Raw genomic sequence first — 21,417 nt, forward strand, 5'->3', positions numbered from 1 at the left:
CCTCTCCCCATAACCCTTAATCCCCTCTCTTATCAAAAACCCATCAACCCGCTTCTTAAAAATATTTAGCGAGGTAGCCTCCACCACTTCAACGGGCGGAGAATTCCAGAGATTCACCACCCTTTGAGTGAAGAAGTTCCTCCTCAACTCCGTTCTGAACAACCCCCCCTCCATCTTGAGGCTGTGCCCCCTAGTCCTATTATCCTTTCTGAGCAGGAAGAGTCTCTCCACCTCTATCCTATCCATCCCATTCATCATCTTATACGTCTCAATGAGATCTCCCCTCATTCTTCTAAACTCTAACGAGTACAAGCCTAGTTTATTCAGCCTCTCCTCATAGCTCAACCCCCTCAACTCCGGCATCAGCCTAGTAAACCTCCTCTGCACTCCCTCCAAGGCCAAAATATCCTTGCGTAAGTACGGCGCCCAAAACTGCACACAGTACTGGTAAAGGTCTACGTTGCAAACACTTCTCAGTGGGGGAGGCGATGGCCTAGTGGTATTATCACTACACTATAAATTCAGAAACCCAGCTAATGTTCTAGGGACCTGGGTTCAAATCCCACCTTGGCAGAATCTGAATTTAATTTTAAAAAAATCTGGAACTGAGAATCTACTGATGATCATGAAACCATTAGTGATAATCAAAAAAAACTCATCTGATTCACTATTGTCCTTTAAGGAAGTAAATTGGCCATCCTTACATAGTCTGGCCCACATGCGACTCCAGAGTCCTGCCAACATGGTCGACTCTCAACTGCCCTCGGACAATTAGGTAGGGGCAATAAATGCTGCCCAGCCAGCGACGCCTGTGTCCCGTGAATGAATTAAAAAAATTAAAGCACTGATTGGAAAACTCTCCAGGATCATGGCGCCCCCCCCCCCACCCCCACCCCCCACCCCCCACCCCACCAATAGCTGAATTCCCAAAATTAAGGTCGTTGCCAAGATTTTTGGGCTGGATGCTGAATGGGTGAAACACAGGCAGTGAACCCACGGCGTCACTCCACCTGACACTCACTGGAGAGACTGAAACTGTTTTCAGGGTGCAGGGTGGGCTTATCCCATTGGGAGGAAACTCGCTCAGTGACAGGATGCAACCACTGGGCAGGTTGGCCTATTGATGTGCCAGCACAGGGACAGCTGCTGGGGGGTGGCTCTAGGTGGGTCAGTAGTTGATTTTGTTTTTGCTCTCCTCCTCCTTGGGGCCTCCATTTTGGCCTCTCAATGCCTGGAGAAATATGACTGAGCTGTGTAATCCATTTCTCCTTTAAAGTTGTAATCAAGTCCCTGCAACAAGGCCTAATTTCCTGAGTTGAACAGGCTCATGACTATTCGGGATGAGAGTGCGAAATACAAGCCTGCTCAACAGTTGATTCAGCCAAGTAAATGGGCACAAAACGACCCCAACAGATTTAGCTGCACATCTATTTTTCACACAAGTTGCCTTAGTTGAGAGTCTCCTCCATTATGTGTTATGCGCTGTTCTCTTGGGTCTATAAAGCTCTTACCACAAATGAGCACAAAGTAAACATAACCAACTGAAAGTGTTACCACTTTTTTTTTTATTTGTTGATGGGACGTGAGAATCGCTGGCTGGATCAGCATTTGTTGGCCATCCCTAAGAGCTCTTGAGCCGATGCTGGTGACTTGCTTTCTTGAACTGTGTAGGTAACCCACAGTGCTATTAGGAAGGGAGATCCAGATGTTTGACCCAGTGACAATGAAGGAACGGTGGTTTAGTTCCAAGTAAGGATAGTGTGTGGTTTGGGGGGGGGGGCGGGGGCGGGGGGGGAACTTAACTGATGATGGCGTTTACATGCATCTGCTACTCTTGTTCTTCCGGTTGGTAGAGGTTGTCAGTTTAGATGATGCTTTTAAAAGGAGCTGCGTAATCATCAGCATTCACACTCTATGATAGGGGAGCGCTGTCGTCATTGATGGAGCAGCTGATAATGGTTGGTCCATTGCTCTGCAACAATATCCCATGAATGGAATGGCTGCTCTCCAACAATCTCAGCCATCTTCCTTTGTGCTGGGTAAGATTCCAACCAGTGGAGAGTTTTCCACCTGATTCCCATTGATTTCAGTATTGCTAGGGCTCCTACTTGATGTCATACTTGATCAAATGCTGTCTTGCTGACAAGGGCAGTCTCTCTAATTCACCTCCAAAATTCAGCGATTTGTGTTCGTGTTTGGAGCAAGGCTCGAATGACATCTGACGCTGAGTACCCCTGGCAATGCACGGGTGTTATATTTAACACAACATTACATATATCTTTCAAGAAACATAAGGCAGCAACTTGAAAGGCAGCACGGTAGCACAGTGGTTAGCACTGCTGCTTCACAGCTCCAGGAACCTGGGTTCGATTCCTGGCTTGGGTCACTGTCTGTGTGGAATTTGCACATTCTCCTTGTGTGTGCTCCGGTTTCCTCCCGTGTGGATCAGGTTGGTTGGCCGTGCTAAAATTGCCCTGAGTGTCCTGAGATGCGGAGGTTAGAGGGATTAGTGGGCAATTATGTAGAGATATGGGGGTATGGCCTGGATGAGATTGTGGTCAGTGCAGACTTGATGGGCCGAATGGCCTCTTTCTGTGCTGTAGGATTCCTATGATTTAATCTGGAGTGTTTTGGGTGTTTTTTTTTGTTTTGAATGGAAGGGTGCCCACATTTTCTTCCAACATTGGTAGCCAGCTAATGGGACTGCATTTAGCAAAGTTCCACAAGTTACCACTAACTTCATTTCTAATTATTAATTAGGGAAAAAAAAAAGGAGGATCTCCTGTTTTTTGAATGAGGAATTTCAGGCCTTTCAGTATCTGACTGAAGGCTACATGGCCTATTTGCATTGCAGAATCTCTTCAGAAAGCGATGCTGGTTAAGCCAACTTATTGACAGCACAGGACAAAGTGCTGGAACAAAATCATAAACAAGCATGCCCGTGCAAGTTTGCATGCATCCATTTGTGGCTGAGCCGTGAAGTTGAGTGGCTGTTATTGCCAATCGCACCCTGTTTATTGGTACCAAGGTCAGGGTCATCTCCAGCGATGAGAGAAAATCTCTCAGAGCCAGCAATTTTATGTTGGAGGCAAGGTTTGGATTGCTCGCAGCTCTGACAGGTAAACGGTCAGCATTTGCACGAGAGATGGTAATCCACAAGATGGTTCACTGACCGATCACATTCAGAAAACAAAATGTGCAGTAGATAAGGATTTCACACTTTATCAAGCTCCCATCTGACGTGGAATGCCAGCAGAATGTAGTGACTATGAGGGTGGATTTTTTCACCCCGTTTGCTGGAGAGAATGTATTTACAACTTAGGTGCGGGCAGTGTAAGATTCTCCATCCATTTATTTACTTGCAAGTCATTCTGCTGGGTATTCATATCCTGGCTGCTTCCTTACCATCTGTTTCTGTATTCTGCCCATGCCCTGTGACTACTGAACATTATGTTGGCAATGATTCTCCACCTCTTAAGACCATAAGATCATAGTAATAGGAACAGGAATATACCATTTGGCCCCTCAAGCCTGCTCCACCATTCATGGCTGATCCACCAATGAAATAGTATCTTTCCTTAAATAAGGGGACCAAAACTGCTCAAGTTCTCCAGATGTGGTCTCATCAGTATTTTGTACAGTTGCAGTAAGATGTCTCTATTCTTATACTCCAACCCCTTTGAAAAATGGCCACCATTCCATTAGCCTTCCTGATGACTTGTCACACCTGTGTGTCAGCTTTCTGTATTTTGTGCACAAATACCCCCAAGTTCCTATGTGCTGCAGCTTTCTGCTATGGATGTTGCACAGCTGCACTCCAGGCAAGTCATCCTGGCACTTGTGTGGCATGAATATTATGTGCCACTTACCAGCCCCAGTATGAAGGTTGTCCATGTCTTGCTGCATATGGGCAAGGTCTGTTTCAGTATCTGAGGAGCTGTAAATAGTACTGAATGTTGAGAGATCATTAGGTGAATATCCCTAGTTCTGTCTTTATAATGGAGGGTTGGTCCTTGCTGAATCAGCTGAAGATGGCTGGACCAAGGACACTTTGAGAATCTCCTGGAGTGATATTCCGAGGACTGATATGATTGACTTCCAATAATGTGGAGACGCCGGCGTTGGACTGGTGTAAACACAGTAAGAAGTCTCACAAAACCAGGGTAAAGTCCAACAGGTTTATTTGGTAGTAAACGCCGCCAGCTTTCAGAACGCTGTTCCTTCGTCATGTGAGTAACCCTATGTGATCCCCTGACACTAAGGGGAAATCCCAACCAGACGTCACTCACCTGACGAAGGAACAGCATTCCGAAAGCTAGTGGTGTCTACAACCAAATAAACCTGTTGGACTTTAACCTAGTGTTGTGAGACTTCTTACTGTGTGACCTCCAATAACGCAGCCATCTTCTTTTGTGCTAGGTATGACTACAACCAGTGGAGAGTTTTGCCCCAATTTCTATTGACTTCAATTTTGCTAGTGTTCCTTGATGCCACACTTGGTCAAATACTGCCTTGAAGACAGGGGTAGTGACCCTCACCCCACCTCTGGTAGTGCCCAACTTTACCCAGCAGCACCACCAGTTACCCAGCCACCAAAGAGGGAACGGAGTGTTAACTCACTTAGGCCACTTCACACACTGCCATCCAATCTTTTTTGTCTTTGTTGATATACAGTTTTTGAAAATACTACAGTGTTTTTCATAAAATCTTTACAGCCTTCGTTGAAGAGTTTACCTGAATCTTTACCTGCCGACATGGTCACTGCCCTTTAAGTAACAAAGGCTGGGATTTTTTCAGCCCTGCCGTAGTGGGATCGGCTGCAGAGGATACAGCAAACCACTCGAAAGCCTTTCAGCAGGACCGGACAATCCCAGCAGCGGATGAGGCCAGATAATCCCATCCCATGGCCGGAATTTTCTGGCTGCTCATGTGCCACCAACACTGCAAGTGAGGACGGAGGGTTTGGTACTCAGCCAAACCTCTGTACAATGCAGCAGGACCAGAGATCCCGCTGGCATGGTTAGCCAGAGAATGTTGCCCCATATCTCTTCCAACTTCTGCTCCTGTCCTTTACAGTACTGTTAATACATATAATTTCTTACATTCTCTGGAACAACACACTTCTAGTGATAATTCCAAGATGAGAAATTCATTAGGGATTGCCCAAGTTCTGGAAGGTTGATCAATACTTCTAACACTGATGCACAGAACTGCATCAGTGAGAACAGTTTTACTATAGATAGCGTAGGGCACCATGGTAGCACAGTGGTTAGCATTGCTGCCTTACAGTGCCAGGGACCCGGGTTCAATGCTGGCCTCGGGTGACTGTGTGAAGTTTGCACGTTCTCCCAGAACTGCATGGGTTTCCTCCAGGTGTTCCTCCTACACTGCAAACATGTGTAGGTTAGGTGAATTAGCCATGCTAAATCGCCCCTTAGTGTCCCAAGATGTGTAGGATTTAGTGGGATAAATACTTGGGGTAACAAGTCTGGTTGGGATTTCCCCTTAGTGTCAAGGGGTGACATGGGGTTACAAAGATAGGGTTTGGATGGGATTGTTGTCGGTGCAGGCTCGATGGGTCAAATGGCCTCCTTCTGCACTGTAAGGATTCTATGATATTTTACCAAGCATAATTTAAGAAGTCACTCTTTGAATTATTCATTATTTTAACAGATGTCGTTAGATAATTAATGAACATAAGACTCTGAGGACTTGCCCGAATATCATCTGTTACTCAAGTAGGACAAGTTAAGTTGCCTCGGGGAAACTGCACTTATCTTTTTCATTCTGCTTGTCTTGTGCTGGAATTACTAAAAATTTCAGGGAATGCATATCATACTTTCTCCAAACTGTGCACGCCTGTGCAGCACCTCAAAAAGTACTCAGTGCAAATTAATTTCTCCCCGTTGGGCCTAATTAACCTAGGCTTTTCTCACATACCTTCCCATTGCTGGTTTTAAGTTCAATTAGGATTTGGCATAATGCAGTGAGGGCCAGGAAGAAATTTCTTAGTTGTCCTTCATGCAGAGATAACATTTTTCTTTTTTTTTCCATGAATTTTTGTCGATAAGCGTGGAACTCAAAATCAGCTGTCGACCATACTCTCAGAACATGACTTTCAGCTCTACATTCATACTCACATCATGGTGGAGTGGTGTGTCAGACAACTACCAAAGCGGGAGGACCTGGTTACAATTGGAGATGAGATACTTTTCATCTGAGAAGGTCTACAGTAACTGACTTGGCATCACCTCCTGAACTCAGCATTTTCTTTCACCAAAGCCCAACCTAACTGTCCAGTGTCATGATTAGCTACTTGTAGCAAAGCACATCGCAAAAGTGTTATGAGTTCTAACATGGAAGGGAAGGAACCATGATTTAAAGATTATTGCTGATAATGTAAATTGGAAGCTTGGCATGGGAAGCAATAGTGATATTTCTTTGATTAACGTATAGAGTGGCAGTGTACGGCTATATGCACGTGGTATCTTAGCTGGGAAGTTACTGGTCTCTGCCATGCCGCCTTAGGGAAACACTAAATGTAGAATATGGTCATCGGAAAATGGAAGGGAACACGGGTGAGAAATGTGTTCATGTCGTGCTACTTCAGAGTCCTAGACTGACTTCCAGTCTGCCCCAGTGAATTGATATACAGCACCTCAAATAGTGCACAGTGCAAATTAATTTCCCCCGTCGGGCCTAGTTAACTGGACTTTTCTCACATATTTCCCCACAGTTTATTTTAAGTTCAAATTAGGGGCAATTAGGATTTGGCATAATGCAGAGAGGTCCAGGAAGAAATTTCTTAGTTTTCCTTCATGCACAGATTTCATTTTTGTTTGCAAGTTTGATGAATCTCAGTTGCCTGGAAGGCTGATTAGTGATGCAGGGTGCAGGTTCAATTCCCGTATCAGCTGAGTTTATTCACAAAGGCCCCGCCTTCTCAACCTTGTCCCTCATCTGAGGTGTGATGATCCTCAGGTTAGATCACCACCAGTCAGCTCTCCCCCTCAAAAGGGGAGAGCAGCCTCTTGTCATCTGGGACTGTGGTGACTTTATATTAGATATATACAGTATATTACATTGAAAAGAAGCCCAAGAAAATAGCTATTTGTATCTGGAAAGGAGAGGGAGTGATGAAGGAATGGACCATTGTGTCGTGGAGGGGACAATCCCTTTAGAATTCAGAAAACAGAGGGGAAATGCATATGGTGTGGCACAAGGGGGGGGCCACCAGAATGGCAGAGGAAAGTCTACTGAATGTGCTGGTGGGGTGGGAGATGGAAATGAGGAGAACCCAATCAGAAGTGAGGGGAAAGGGGTGAGAGCAGAATGGAAACAGTTAATGGCCTTGGTGATCATGGTGACAGAAAATTCTCAATTCAGGGAAAAGTGAAGATATTTTGTCACTTTCCATCCCAGTGGCCTTAGTAAATGCTGTTTTGCCCTCCTCGGGACACAATGGTTTGGACTACAGCTTTGTAACATTCTTCTTCAGTTTTTTTATCTTTTTTTCTATCTTCTTTTTATCCTGCCTTTTTTAAAATGTTATGTGACCATGATAGGGTCTTGGGGTGGCCCGGTAACACAGTGGTTAGCACTGCTGCTGCACAGTTCCAGGGACCTGGGTTCAATTCCCAGCTTGGGCCACTGTCTGTGTGGAGTTTGCATGTTCTTCCCGTGGGTTTCCTCTCTCAGTCCAAGGATGTGCGGGTTAGGTTGATTGGCCATGCTAAAATTGCCCCTTAGTGTCCGGAGATGCGTAGGTTTGAGGGATTAGTGGATAAACGTGTAGGGATATGAGGGTAGGGCCTGGCTGGAATTGTGATCGGTGCAGACTTGATGGGCTGAATGGCCTCTTTCTGCACTGTAGGGTTTCTATGATTCCATGACTCTTGGAAATGCCTTCAATATGCCAGCCCATTTCATCTGAGTATGATTATACTCGTAGACAATCTGACTAAAACAGGGGTTTCTCTATGCACAGCTGGTGCCTATTTCACTTGTTCTGCGATGACAATTTGTGATGTCATTAGGAAATTATCAAGAACAGACTTTACATGTAAGGATGTTCATACAACTTTCCAATATCGCAGCAGCAAACCTACCAGGAGGGGAGATACACTTCAGAATATCTGTCATAAGTTCTGTTATGCTCACCTCGCTAAGTGACACATTTACAATCCCCATTTCCTCAAGGTCCCCACACCAGAACTTTACAGCCAGTGGCAAGGATTGGCTAGTGAAAGAAGGAGGCCATTGTTTTGAAGATGTAACTTGAGCTTGGCATTGAAAGTTGGTGACTGTCGTGCATTTTATATCTTGGATCCATGCAAAGATGACACCAGTTTTCACATGCATAACAAGTACTTTAAAATGTCAGCTCTGTGCTCCATCTCATTCTATGTTTTGTCTACCTTCCCCAGAAGTCACAACCAGGCTTAGCCAATCGAGCATAGTGAGCACCAATAGTAACAGATTCATATAATCAAACACAGAATAACTGAACACCGCAGGCACACCCACCGAAAGCCTTGGATTGTGTCCCATACCCTAGCCAATCTTTTAAGACCAAAATGTCAATTATGGAGCGTGCTGATCACAGTGTTTTGGTTAATATTTTTGACATGGAAAGTTAGGGATGTCAGCAAACCATTTAAGGTTATAAACTTAAGTTTAGTTCAAAAAGACAGAACAAGGTTTCTTTTAATTTTGCTTCCAGCCTTTTTTCCTGGCACCATCAAAAGTTCCTGAGGATATTTATATGGCTCTTGATGTACTCAATATGTTGAATTAAAGCTTCCAACATTATACAAGGAATACATGTTCCCTATTCATACTATATAATTCCAACTGATCCTGTCTACAAGGAATTTGATATGAGGTGTATCATCTTAGAATCCCTAGAATGCAGAAGGAGACCATTCAGCCCATCAAGTCTGCACCGACTACAATCTCACCCAGGCCCTATTCCCACAACCACATGTATTTACCCTGCTAATCCCCCTGATACTAGGGTCAAATTAGCATGGCCAATCAACTTAACCCACAAATCTTTGGAGTGTGGGAGGAAATCTGAGCACCCAACGAAACCCGCGCGCGCACACACACACACACACACACACACACACACGGAGAATGCGTAAACTCCACACAGACAGTGACCCAAGGCCAGAATTGAACCTGGGACTCTGGTGCTGTGAGACAGCAGTGCTAACCACCGTGCTGTAGCCCAGACGGTGATTTACCTAAACCCCAGCTGATTGCTCTTCCATTCCCTGGCGTTCCTTAGAATGCTGCTTCAAGTTTCTCTAGAAAGAACCGGTGTTCTTTCCTTATCAATTAGTTCAGACGCTTGAATCAATCTTCAAGGCTCTTGGCCTTACTCAAAGGTAGCCTATTTTTAAACTTGACAGACACTGACTGACAGCTCGCCTGACGTGCTCTGGGCTCCCTTTGGGTCTTCTATCAGTATTTTAGCTTCACCTGAAAAGAATCAGTCAGGGTCCAGACAATGGTGACTCATCTTCGCAAAAAGCACTCCTGGCCAAGCAAAAACCACCCACACTGCCATCCATCACTTCCATCCGACAGCATGGCTTTATCAACTCCACATCATCACTGATGTCGACTCAGAACACAGAGATTATTAGTACAAAAGCCATGAACTCTCATGTAATTTTACTTAAGGGGTCATTAACTACTGCTGTTTTGAAGATTTATTTTTGGGTAAGTAATGCTCCTTGCAAAGCTAGGAATAGTTTCCTTAAAAGCTTAATTTCAATGTTAGCACTGAACCCAGGGTTTAAAATGTCAACTCCCACAGCCCAAAGTAGTCTAAAAAATGATTTCCCACAAATGAAGATGATAATAACAGAAAACATTTCTTCTCTGCAAATCCATTTAGAGTCATCGAATCATCAAGTTTTACAGCACAGAAAGAGGACCTTTGGTCCATTTGTGTCTGCACCAGTCATCAAGTACCGATCTATTCTAATCCCATTTTCCGGCACTTATTCCATTGCCTTATGCTATGTTGTTGCAAATGCTCATCTAAATGCTACTTTCATGTTGTAAGGGTTCCTGTCTCTACCAGACCACCCCTTTCAGACAGTGAGTCCCCCAACGCACAGTGAGAAAAAAAACTTTTCCTCAAATCCCTTCCATTCCCTATCCCCTAGTTATCGATCAGGGAAAATAATATGTCAAATTCAGAAATTGTCATTCTAACCCAGGAACTTTTCTTAATTTCATTTTTCATATGAAGGAGAATTGTATATTTTGCAAAGCTCCACATAAATGCCACTCTTGCCTCTGAGTCAGCAAGTTTTAGTCTTGGTTCCCACCCCACAACTTGAAGCATTGGGTACTCCAATGTCGACTTGCCAATTTTCCTGTCCAGTTCATTCACATGGGCCTCAGCCTTCCTCACGAGCATCCCACCCTGCATACCACTGGGTTCAGCTACTGATTTGATAGTTGCCTTCCCTTTCTGCACTTCCTTCAAGACCTCCTGCTTTCTTGCATGTCGGATCTTACATGATGAGTCATGGGGGGATGACTAAATTGACATCCTGACATTCACTGAAAGCTGCCATGCAGCTTTTCCCCACCCCCACCATACCTTATCTATCCTAAATAAAGCCTTTACCATATCATAGAATCACTACAGTGCAGAAAGAGACCATTCTGCCCATCAAAAGGGCACCAACAATAATCTCACCTAGGGCCTATCCCCATAACCCCATGTATTTACCCTGCAAATCCCCTGACACTAAAGGGACAACTTACAATGGTCAATCAACTTAAACTGCACATCTTTGGAGTATGGGGGGAAACCGGAGGAAACCCAAACAGACATGGGGAGAATGTGCAAACTCCACACAGACAGTGACCCGAGGCATGAATTGAACCCGGGGTCCCTGACGCTTTGAGGTGCTGTGCCACATGCCGTCCTACTCATATCCATCCTTAACCACATTGTTTGCTATGTGATCCTCATTCATGCCTTTAATCACCTTCAGCCTAGATTCCTTGCCAGTCACCTATCCTGCGCTCCCCGTCAGAAGAGCAGGGAGCGTACTCTCAACGTCCTGACAAACATCGCTTCATGAGGCAGTGCCACCAGGGAGCCGACTACCTGGCTACTCACCCTGTCAATTAAAACAACAATACTTTTGCAAAAGTTAGTTGCTGTGTGCGCTTCCAAAACAATAATGGCATTTCAAAAGTAACCAAGTTGTGCACTACCTCAGGATTGTGAAAGTTACCATGTTAACACAAGTTGTTTCTTTCCAATCCCTACAGTGGCAACAAGCTGCAGTGTTTCCCAATGCTAGAAGTGTTGAAAAATGCAACATGAAACAACATACAATGTTCATGAGCAACAAGTTCTAGCATAAGATTGGGAATGGTAATTGCAATGTTCATTTTAGAGATGTCAACATTCTATCAATAAAGGAGAATGATCAATCAACAAGAGGCTGCAGTGTAAAACTAACTATAATTAACTCAAAATATACTCACAGACAGGTAGTTGGATTGTCAACACCACTTCTGGTGTTTAAGAACTGGTCCTTCTGTCCTGCTAGAGGGATGAGAGCTTGTTTGTGTACTGCTTTGCTGTACCTGTGGGAAAAAGGATGCAGAGATCAATCAAGAGAGAATGTTAACTAGATGTGGGTGAAACGGGTCAATGGCACTGCATAATCTAAAATCAATAGGAGGGAATCAGAAAGCAACAGCACCCATCAACACTAACAAGGAAATCAAACCTCAAGACATCAGTGCCTGGCAGAATCTGGTATTCATGATGTGGGTATGCCGGCGTTGGACTGGCGTAAACACAGTAAAAAGTCTGACAACACCAGGTTTTAGTCCAACCTATTTATTTGATAATATACTCACTAGCTTTCGGGTTAGCCCCTTCGTCAGGTGAATGGAGAGTTCTGGCCTCAGACAGAGCATATAAAGCATAGACAGTTTAGAGATTACTGATTAAAACGCGAATCCTTACACCTAACCTGCTGTCCAAGACCTGAAGTGGCTGATAATGTGAGTGGAAGGAGCACTGATCACAGTTTAAAGAGATGTGTATTGTCTCCAGACAGTACAGTAAGTGAGGTTTTGCAAACCCAGGCAAGTCACGGGGGTACATTGGGGAGACCATGCAGACGCTACGACAACGGATGAATGAACATCGCTCGACAGTCACCAGGCAAGACTGTTCCCTTCCTGTTGGCGAACACTTCAGTGGTCACGGGCATTCAGCCTCTGACCTTCGGGTAAGCATTCTCCAAGGTGGCCTTCACGACACACGACAGCGCAGAGTCGCCGAACAGAGACTGATAGCCAAGTTCCGCACACGAGGACGGTCTCAACAGGGATCTTGGGTTCATGTCGCACTATCTGTAACCCCCGTGACTTGCCTGGGTTTGCAAAACCTCACTTACTGTACTGTCTGGAGACAATACACATCTCTTTAAACTGTGATCAGTGCTCCTTCCACTCACATTATCAGCCACTTCAGGTCTTGAACAGCAGGTTAGGTGTAAGGATTCGCGTTTTAATCAGTAATCTCTAAACTGTCTATGCTTTATATGCTCTGTCTGAGGCCAGAACTCTCCATTCACCTGACGAAGGGGCTAACCCGAAAGCTAGTGAGTATATTATCAAATAAATAGGTTGGACTAAAACCTGGTGTTGTCAGACTTTTTACAGAATCTGGTATGGCATAGTCACTCAGACTAACATCTTGGTAACATGCTAGAAATGAAACATATCCACAGAATCCCTACAGTGCAGAAGGAGGCTATTCAGCCCATCGAGTCTGCACCGACCACAATCCCACCCAGGCCCCATTCCCGTATCCCCTCATATTTACTCTGCTAATCCCCCTGACACTAGGGTTAATTTAGCATGGCCAATCAACATAGCCTGCACATCTTTGGACTATGGGAGGAAACTGGAGCACCTGGAGGAAGCTCACGCAGTCACAGGGACAATATGCAAACTCCGCACAATGACCCGATGCCTGAACTGAACCTGGGATCCAGGCGCTGAGAGGCAGCAGTGCTAACCACTGTGCCACAGTACTGCCCCTAAAAGTTTATTTTATTACTGTTACAAGTAGGCTTACAATAACACCGTAATGAAACTACTGTGAAAATCCCCTAGTCACCACACTCCAGCCTGTTTGGGTACACTGAGGGAGAATTTAGTATGGCCAATGCACCTAACCAGCACATCTTTCGGACTGTAGGAGGAAACTAGAGCATCTAGAGGAATCCCATGCAGATACAGGGAGAACGTGCAGACTCCGCACAGACAGTGGCACAAGTCAGGGATTAAACCGTCCCTGGCACTGTGAGGCAACAATGCTCATCACTGTGCCATCCCAATATGGTAGGACCTTTCTTTTTAAGCCAGAAATGTACTGCCTTTTGATTATTCTCAGGTTGCACATACCATTTCCTTATTCACACCAATTGCCCACAGGAAGAATTTGAGCATATAAAGTAAAAATAAAGTTTACTAGTCACAAGTCAGCTTACATTAACACTGCAATGAAGTTACTGTGAAAATCCCCCTAATCGCTTGTTCAGGTACACTGAAAGAGGATTTAGCATAGCTGATGCACCTAGCCAGCACATCTTCCAGACTGTGGAAGGAAACCAGAGGAAATCTGCGATGACACGGGGAGAACGAGCAGACTCTGCACAGACACAGTGACCCAAGCCGGGAACTGAACCTAGGTTCCTGGCACTATGAGGCAGCAGTGCTAACCACATCAAATGGGTAGAATGCTACATGCTTCATCTTTAGCACCAAAGCGGTTTATAACACAAAACTTCGCCCATCTCCTATTGCCTTTGTGTTGGCTCTTGGTGAGAGTAAACCAACACTATTAGCATGACCTTGTTCTCTCAGGATAGTGCTGCACTTTCCTTTACTTCCCTTGCTTATCTATTTTTCACAGAAAAACATCTTCTATCTCAACTACTTCCTATACCAAAGCATTCTAATATTAGTTGTTGTTTCCAGTACAAAAGTGCAGGACATCATTTAGTTAACTTGATTGCAATTGAAACATCCTAGGTCATTTAATTACAGGAATTGCTGAATGAACCCCATCTAGGACCTTTTTTTAAGCAATGAGATCTATTCATCACTGAGTCAGCCTCTACTGCAAAGGCAGAAGAATGTCCAGTTGCAGCATTTGTGGTAGAACATACATTATTCTAGACTAAAGCAGGATGTGGTGAGAGCAACATGCCTGAAGATTATCCTGCAGAGAAAACTATTCAAATGAACATTATTCTTTTTAAACAAGGCTGTTTCATCACTTAGTGATATACGGTGCAAGTCAAGGGGTCACTTTCCTATTTATCATAAGAACAGCCAGGAAATGGATGGTGAATGGAATGGGCTGACGATTTATATTACAATTTCAGATTTCACCGCCCATAGTCATGCTTTTACTTTACTACTAAAAGTAATTTATTGAATCGCAATACATTTATGGGCACACTTTATGATATAGCTTCGTCTGTGCAGTTAATAAGGTGAAGCTTTAATGTGTATATATAAACATTATCCCTTTCAAAACCATTGCTACTACATTGACTGCTGCAAGCTCCCAAATATGTTGCAATTAATGCACACTATATCACACAGAGATAAGCAGGCAACGTGCAAACTCGAGCTTATGGGGTTCTGTCAACGAGTTTTCCAAATGTTAGGCAGCTCTGTTCAGCCACTCGCCCGCAGAACGGTGATAATGTGTAGAATCGACAGCTGTCTTATAATTTAGTTCCATTGCTCACCCAGGACAACACGTTTGGAAGACCTTGATTCATCTGAGGCAACAAATGGACAAAAATATGACAGTGGCAGCTTACCGGGTCTGTAACACTAGTTTTCTCAAAGAATCACATCATGATTACAGGACAGGCAGAGGCCACGTGACCCGTCTTGCCTGTACTGGCTCTGGTGAGGCAGCAGTTCGCCTAGTACCATTCCTCGGCTGCCTTCCTGTAGTCCTGCACATTCTTCCAGTTCAGATAGTAATCCAAATCCCTCATGAATTCCGCAACTGAATCTAGCTCCACCACACACTCAGGCAGTCTATTCCAGATACCAAACCACTTGCTGTGTAAAAGGTTTTTTCCTCATGTCGTCATTGCTGTTTTTGCCAATTCCTTTAAAGCTGTGCTGTCTGGTTCTTGATCATTCTGTCAATAGTTTGTCCCAATTTACTCTGTACAGATCCCTCATGATTTTGAGCAACTCTATCAAATCTCCTTGTAGCTTTCACTTCTCAAAGACAGAACAATCTCAGCTTTTGCAATCTATGTAACTGAGGTCCCTCACCACTGGGACTGTTCCCATGAATCCTTTCAAGGGAAGAGAATCATGCAAAGATTTAATTTATCTGCTAGGTTTTATTGTGATCTGGCCAATTCAATCGTTAAGTCAATTTGCTGATAATTCCACCAACGCTACCTGAAGGACACTAAAGGGAGGTGCGGTGGTATTTTTACTGGACTTGTCCAGAGGTCGAGGGTAATGATCTGAGGATCTGGGTTCAAATCCCACCATGGCAGATAGCAAAATTTGAATTCAATAAAATTCTGGATTTAAAAGTCCACTGACAAAACCATTGCTGGCTGTTGTAAAAACCTATCAGGTTCACTAATATTTTTTAGGGAAGGAAATCTTAACTGGTCTGGCCTGTCTGTATAGGTGACGCCAGGTTCACAGCAAAGTGGTTGACTCTTAAACATCCACTGAAATAGCCTAGTAAGCCATTCCATTCAAGAGCAATGCGGGATGGGCAATAAATGCTGGCATTCCATAAATGAATAGAAGAAAACATTGAATGCTACATACTTATTTTAAATTTCAAAATGTTTCATTTCCCTCCTCAATCAATTCAATATCATGCAAAATTTCTGTCAGGCTTGTAGGCACTGATTTTGGTAATGTACAGCATCTTCTAATTGGTGGCACGGTTAAGCAACAGCAAAAGAGAAATTCTACCCCTGCCAGAAACCAAATTGAGGTCACCGAATTGTATTTTTCCAAGCTTTGGTGCTTTCTGCAGTCATTTAATTCTGCCGTGAAATCTCTCCGACTTTATCTAAAATTGTCTCACGTGTTACATGATGATTGCAACAGCGATACTATTGTTCTGAATGACAATTAAAAATATTGTCAGTTACAATATCCAGAACTAGGCCACAAGACAACGAGAAAGAAAGTCAAACAAAAATGTCACAGAAGAGATGAAGAGTGTCCAGCCTTAAGGCTAGATTTCACAAATTTCTGCACCCAGTTTCACGTGGGGTGATAAGGATGGAGGTAGGGCCTGGGTGAGATTGTCGTCAGTGCAGGCTCCATGGGCCAAAATGATCTCCATCTGCGCTGCAGGATTTCTATGATTCTCTATAAGTTCAAAGCCTCACACCATGCAAATACAGATCAAGAATTCAGGAATGCAGGCAAGTGAAAATTGGCCAAGATCAAGCATCAGGGAAGGCCTAAGATCAGGTTCAATGCCTTTCCTTGTCAGCTTGGATCTTGTGTGTTTCTCCTGTGGAGACCATGAATCGGATTCGATTTAAGTTGTGTTTTGGAGCGAGTGAGAAGATGAATTAGGGGTTTGCCCCTTCCACTCTGCACATTGGCTTTGTAACATTAAGAATGGAGTAAAATTTGTTTTAAAAAGTCTTGTAAGGCTCACTGATCACCTACTGAGATTTCTGATGTGCATAACTAGGAGGGTAAAACCGACCCCTTTGTCTTCACAGGCCTCAAACCTCACATCATTAATACTCAGCAGAGCCCCCTGAAAGTTTGAATCTGTCTTCTCATTTATTTTGCAAATTGATGGTGCTCACACAGATTGTGTTCTGATTCAGCATTTATCCACCAGAGAGACAACAACATTACCACCAGCCCTTTAAAAACCTACCACAAAATTCAAATCAAACAAGTCCACGAATGAGTTTGCATTTCAGCCACAGAGGCGAGATTGCTAGCTGCCTGCCGGTGGAGTACAGCGAGTGTCTGGAACGTTGCCATGTTTCACCACTGCCCGAACCTCAAGATGTTCTGTTGGGTGAACATTGTGCATTTCTGGTAGATGCAAGGCAAAGCTGACTCTCTCACCAGTGAGAAATGTAAATGTTTGGAGTGCAGAACAGGTGATTATTTGGATTGAGGTTAGGTGGGTTTACCCAGCACCCAGCAAGTTCAACAGATTCGTACAAGCACTTAGCAAACCAGGGCTTTTGATGTGTGCCAGCCAACGATATGGTGGGAGAACATGTCTGTAGGTTCCAGTGCCTCACGCTGAAGCTAGGTCAAGCCCAGCTTTCAGGAAGATTATCAGTAGGTTTTTTATATGGGTTTTGGTTAATTTAACACCTGCTTGCGGTATGAAACCATGGTGACCTTAACTTCATTAATGGGTCCACAATCTGCACAAGTGGGTCCAAAATGGACACTGACCACTGGAAATCTGGGTGGCCAAAGGCCATTAACCAACACTTACAAGTACTTTAAGGGTGGCAGGGGGGGGGAGGTTTGGAGGATTGGTTAGGGTGCGGTTCAGGCAGATATTGCAAAATATCCACTGGTGCACTAAACCTGGTCCAACAGAGATGAAGGACTACCTGGAGGATTTTGTCAGCTTCACAGGCTCCCTTCACCTGTCTGGAACGGGACTGTTCTGTTCAGGTCAAAGTTAAACTCGATGCTGGATGCTGATTGACATGTTGTGAATTAAGATCCTTCTGAGTTTGGGAGGATGTATTATGCAATGGGCTGAATGGCCTCTTTTGGCACTGCTATAATTAGGTGATTCTGATTTCGAGATTAACTGCCTCTTTGGAAGCGTCTATTAAAATTGGAAATAGCAAAAACTGAGGAACTCTGGCAGTTAAGTAACCCAGGAAACTTTAGCAGCATCCTTGCTCAATTTCTAGCAGACAGATTTGCTTAAAATACACTTCCTTCACCTCCACAGGAATCACTTTGCACTGACACTAAATCCTCACGTACCCTGTGAAGTAAGTGAATAGCACTGAGGTTCTCAGTTTGTTGCCCAGAATCTCAGGAGCTGCATATAACCTATGGCTTATAGCTCAGACACTCCTATATTAGATATAATTCTTTCTACCAGGACAGCATTGTTTTATCTCAACTCTTACTTTTCACATGCACTGATATATGTTTTATGATTTTTGAGCCTCTTGACGCCAAGAGCATTGCCAAAAGGCAATGCAGCAGGCAAAATCAGAGGTGATCTATTATCAAACAGAGCCCTCCACATGTCAATACCACAGCGCTCTTGTTGAGCAGTTAGAACTGTTCTTTGGAGAGTTCTATTTTGAAAAAGACATTAATAAAATCGGTTTCAGTTAGCAGATCTTTTTGGAAGGACTGTTCTAAATAACTGGATGCCAGGTATTGCAAAACGTCTCTGTGCGTGCAGTGCGTCAGGCTTCTGTGGCTGGTTTGGCCTACATCCACATCACCAAATTTGGACATGGTGCTTATTGTGGAATGAAAACATTTGACAGACTCGGTGGCCAAATTTTATTAAATTAAACACAGCTTCACAATTCGCACAGTTCAGGTTCATAAATCATGGTTCGCCATAACTTAATTATATCAAGTTTAAACCTGGTAACAGCCCACTGGGATCTTGTCAGAGATACCAAAAATGGCCAAGATTTGACTCTGAATGCAAGAAGAAGGGGGCAAAAAGATTTTATTTTTGGTGGCAGTAACACTGACGTTTAACATTTTGACCTTCACTTCAAGCCAAGGACAAGTGGAAACAGTTCGTCAGTTCCAGGCTGCTCCTTATGGCTGCTCTCAAAATATTGTTCTAATAGATTGGTTCCTGATGCTCAAGTTAAGGACACCACAATGACAGCTTGTTTGAACTCTGCTATCATTTCAACCAATATCATGAAAATTGCTGCACAGCCGTTGGCAATTTTTGAGTACTGTAATCCATTCTGTAGCTTTGAAACTTGAAGGTTATGCTTCAGAAAATGCTACCCAAAATGCTAGCATCATTTGCGAACACTTGTGGCAGACGGAATTCCTACCTAGCGTCAAGAGCCCAAGTGTTCAGTGGAAAGGAAGTTCTGGCGGGTTCTGTAAGGGGCATGCAAACTTTTCCAATCATATTGCCCATTCTGCCCATGGGATGAGTAATGCCCAGGCAAAATCTCTATCTCAGAAATCTTATTAAATAGGGAGTTCAAGATATTTGATGTGACCACAAGCTATAGGCTCAGAATTTCTTTGTTGAGACTTTGTAGCAATTGTTACCACTGAGTGACGTGCTAGGCCATTTCAGAGTGCAGTTGAGAATCAACCATATTGTTGTGGTCTGGAGTCACATGTAGCCAGACCAGGTAAGAACAGCAGGGGGCAGCCTCAAGATAAAGAGGGGGCGGTTTAGAACAGAGTTGAGGAGGAACTTCTTCACTCAAAGGGTGGTGAATCTCTGGAATTCTCTGCCCGTTGAAGTGGTGGAGGCTGCCTCGCTAAATATTTTTAAGACGCGGGTTGATGGGTTTTTGATAAGCGAGGGGATTAAGGGTTATGGGGAGAGGGTGGGAAAGTGGAACTGAGCCACGACAGATCAGCCATGATCTTATTGAATGGCGGGGCAGGCTCGAAGGACTAGATGGCCTACTCCTGCTCCTATTTCTTGTGTTCTTGTGTATTTCCATCCCTCAAGGACTTTAGTGAAACAAATGGTTTTTCTGACAATTGACAATGATTTCACGGTCATCAGTAGACTCTTAATTCCAGACGTTTTTTTATTGAATTCAAATTCCACCATCTGCTGTGGCCAGATTCAAACCCAGGTCCCCAGAACATTACCTGGATTAATAGTCGAGTGATAACACCACTAGGCCATCGCCTCCTCATCATCAACCCACAGCACATAGACTGCAGCAATTCAAGAAGGCAACTCACCACCACCTTCTCAAAGGCAACTAGGACTGAGCAATAAATGCTGGCTAGCCAGCGATGCCCAAGTCCCACGAATGAACAAAAAGAATGAGGTCTTTCGGCCCTGCTCTGCCATTCAATTGTGGCTGATAGGCTTCTCAAATCCATTCTCCTGCCTTTTCCCTTTAACCCTTGGTCCCTTTACCAATCAAGAACCCATCTACGTCTGTCTTAAATATACTCAATGACCTGGCCTCCACAGCTTCTGTGGAAATGAATCCCATAGATTTACCACCCTCTGGCTGAAGAAATTCCTCCTCATTTCAATTCTAAAGGATTGTCTTTTAACTCTGAGGCTGTGTCCTTGGGTCCTAGTCTCTCCTACCAATGGAAACATTTCCCCCATGTCCACTCTATCCAAGCCTTTCATTATTTTGTAAGTTTCAACGAGGTCACCCCGATCTTCTATACTCCATCGAGTTCAGAGCCAGAGAGCTCAGATGGATGGATAACCTGCTGCCTTAATACCTCAAGTGTACACTGGAAACTTGGCTGTACTATATCCATAATTTTATTACCCATAAAGTCCATAATAAAGTCACAAGTGGTGAGCAGCTGAATTTCTAAAATGCATTCTCACTGGGTGGGAGCACAAAGTCAGATAATGATCCTTTTATGCTCCACCTATACTGCAATGTGTGCATTAGAATGGCTCCTCCAGCCAAAATCTGATTCCGTCCAAAGCTCCACTCCAGCATTTCACTCCTTATAAGTGCATCAAGTTTGACCTACTCATCAAGGCTCCATGGAACCAGGCTGTGGAAAGGGTGGGGAAAAAAGGAAGTCAGCTTAAATGAAGCAAGAAGAACAACATGTGGCAAAAAACCTTGTGGAACAGCAGCAACTCTCAGTACCATTCCCCATCGCTGGTTTGCAAAGGATTAGAAGTTACATCTTGGGAGGGTAGGAAATGGATGAAATTACAGCATGAAAGGAACAGTTCTACTTTTCTCCGGAGTTTGAGAGTGAAATTTGACACTCTTTGGGAAAATGACGCGTGGGTGTTACTGTGTCACTATCTTGATTGTGCAATGAAACTTATCTCCCCGGCCATATATGGGGCTTTTTTTTGTCAAACCAATGGACATTGCATTTTCCATTAAATTGTGGCAGCAGCTGGGTTTCTTTAAAGATTACAGTTGAAGTTAGCTCTGACACCAGCGTTTGATAACCAGAACTGAGTCAAATCAAACCATTCCTTCTTTATTTGCTTCCGATCCAAATTAAAATTTAAAAGTAATTTAGCTCAGCTAAGCTTTAAAAAAAACAAGATCTGACGCTAAATATATTTTTCATTTTATGGTGCCCTCACCCTCCCGGACACTAAAAAGCTTGCTTTCATTTACAGAACCGATTGATTAAATACTGCTGCAA

At 43.9% G+C, this 21,417-nt stretch overlaps 1 protein-coding gene across 3 annotated transcripts in view; it reads right to left on the minus strand.

The window, feature by feature from the left end:
• LOC145355309 (non-muscle caldesmon-like) overlaps positions 1–21,417 on the minus strand; it is a 211,350-nt gene that overhangs the window by 148,163 nt on the left and 41,770 nt on the right. For all 3 annotated transcript variants that reach the window (XM_080207258.1, XM_080207255.1, XM_080207254.1), the window contains exon 2: positions 11,527–11,628. The gene's annotated coding sequence lies outside the window, so the exon portion shown is untranslated. The remainder of the gene's footprint in view (positions 1–11,526; positions 11,629–21,417) is intronic.

This window comes from Carcharhinus amblyrhynchos, chromosome 19 (genome assembly GCF_965287045.1).
Source record: "Carcharhinus amblyrhynchos chromosome 19, sCarAmb.v2.hapA, whole genome shotgun sequence".
Classification (NCBI taxonomy): Eukaryota; Metazoa; Chordata; class Chondrichthyes; order Carcharhiniformes; family Carcharhinidae; genus Carcharhinus; species Carcharhinus amblyrhynchos.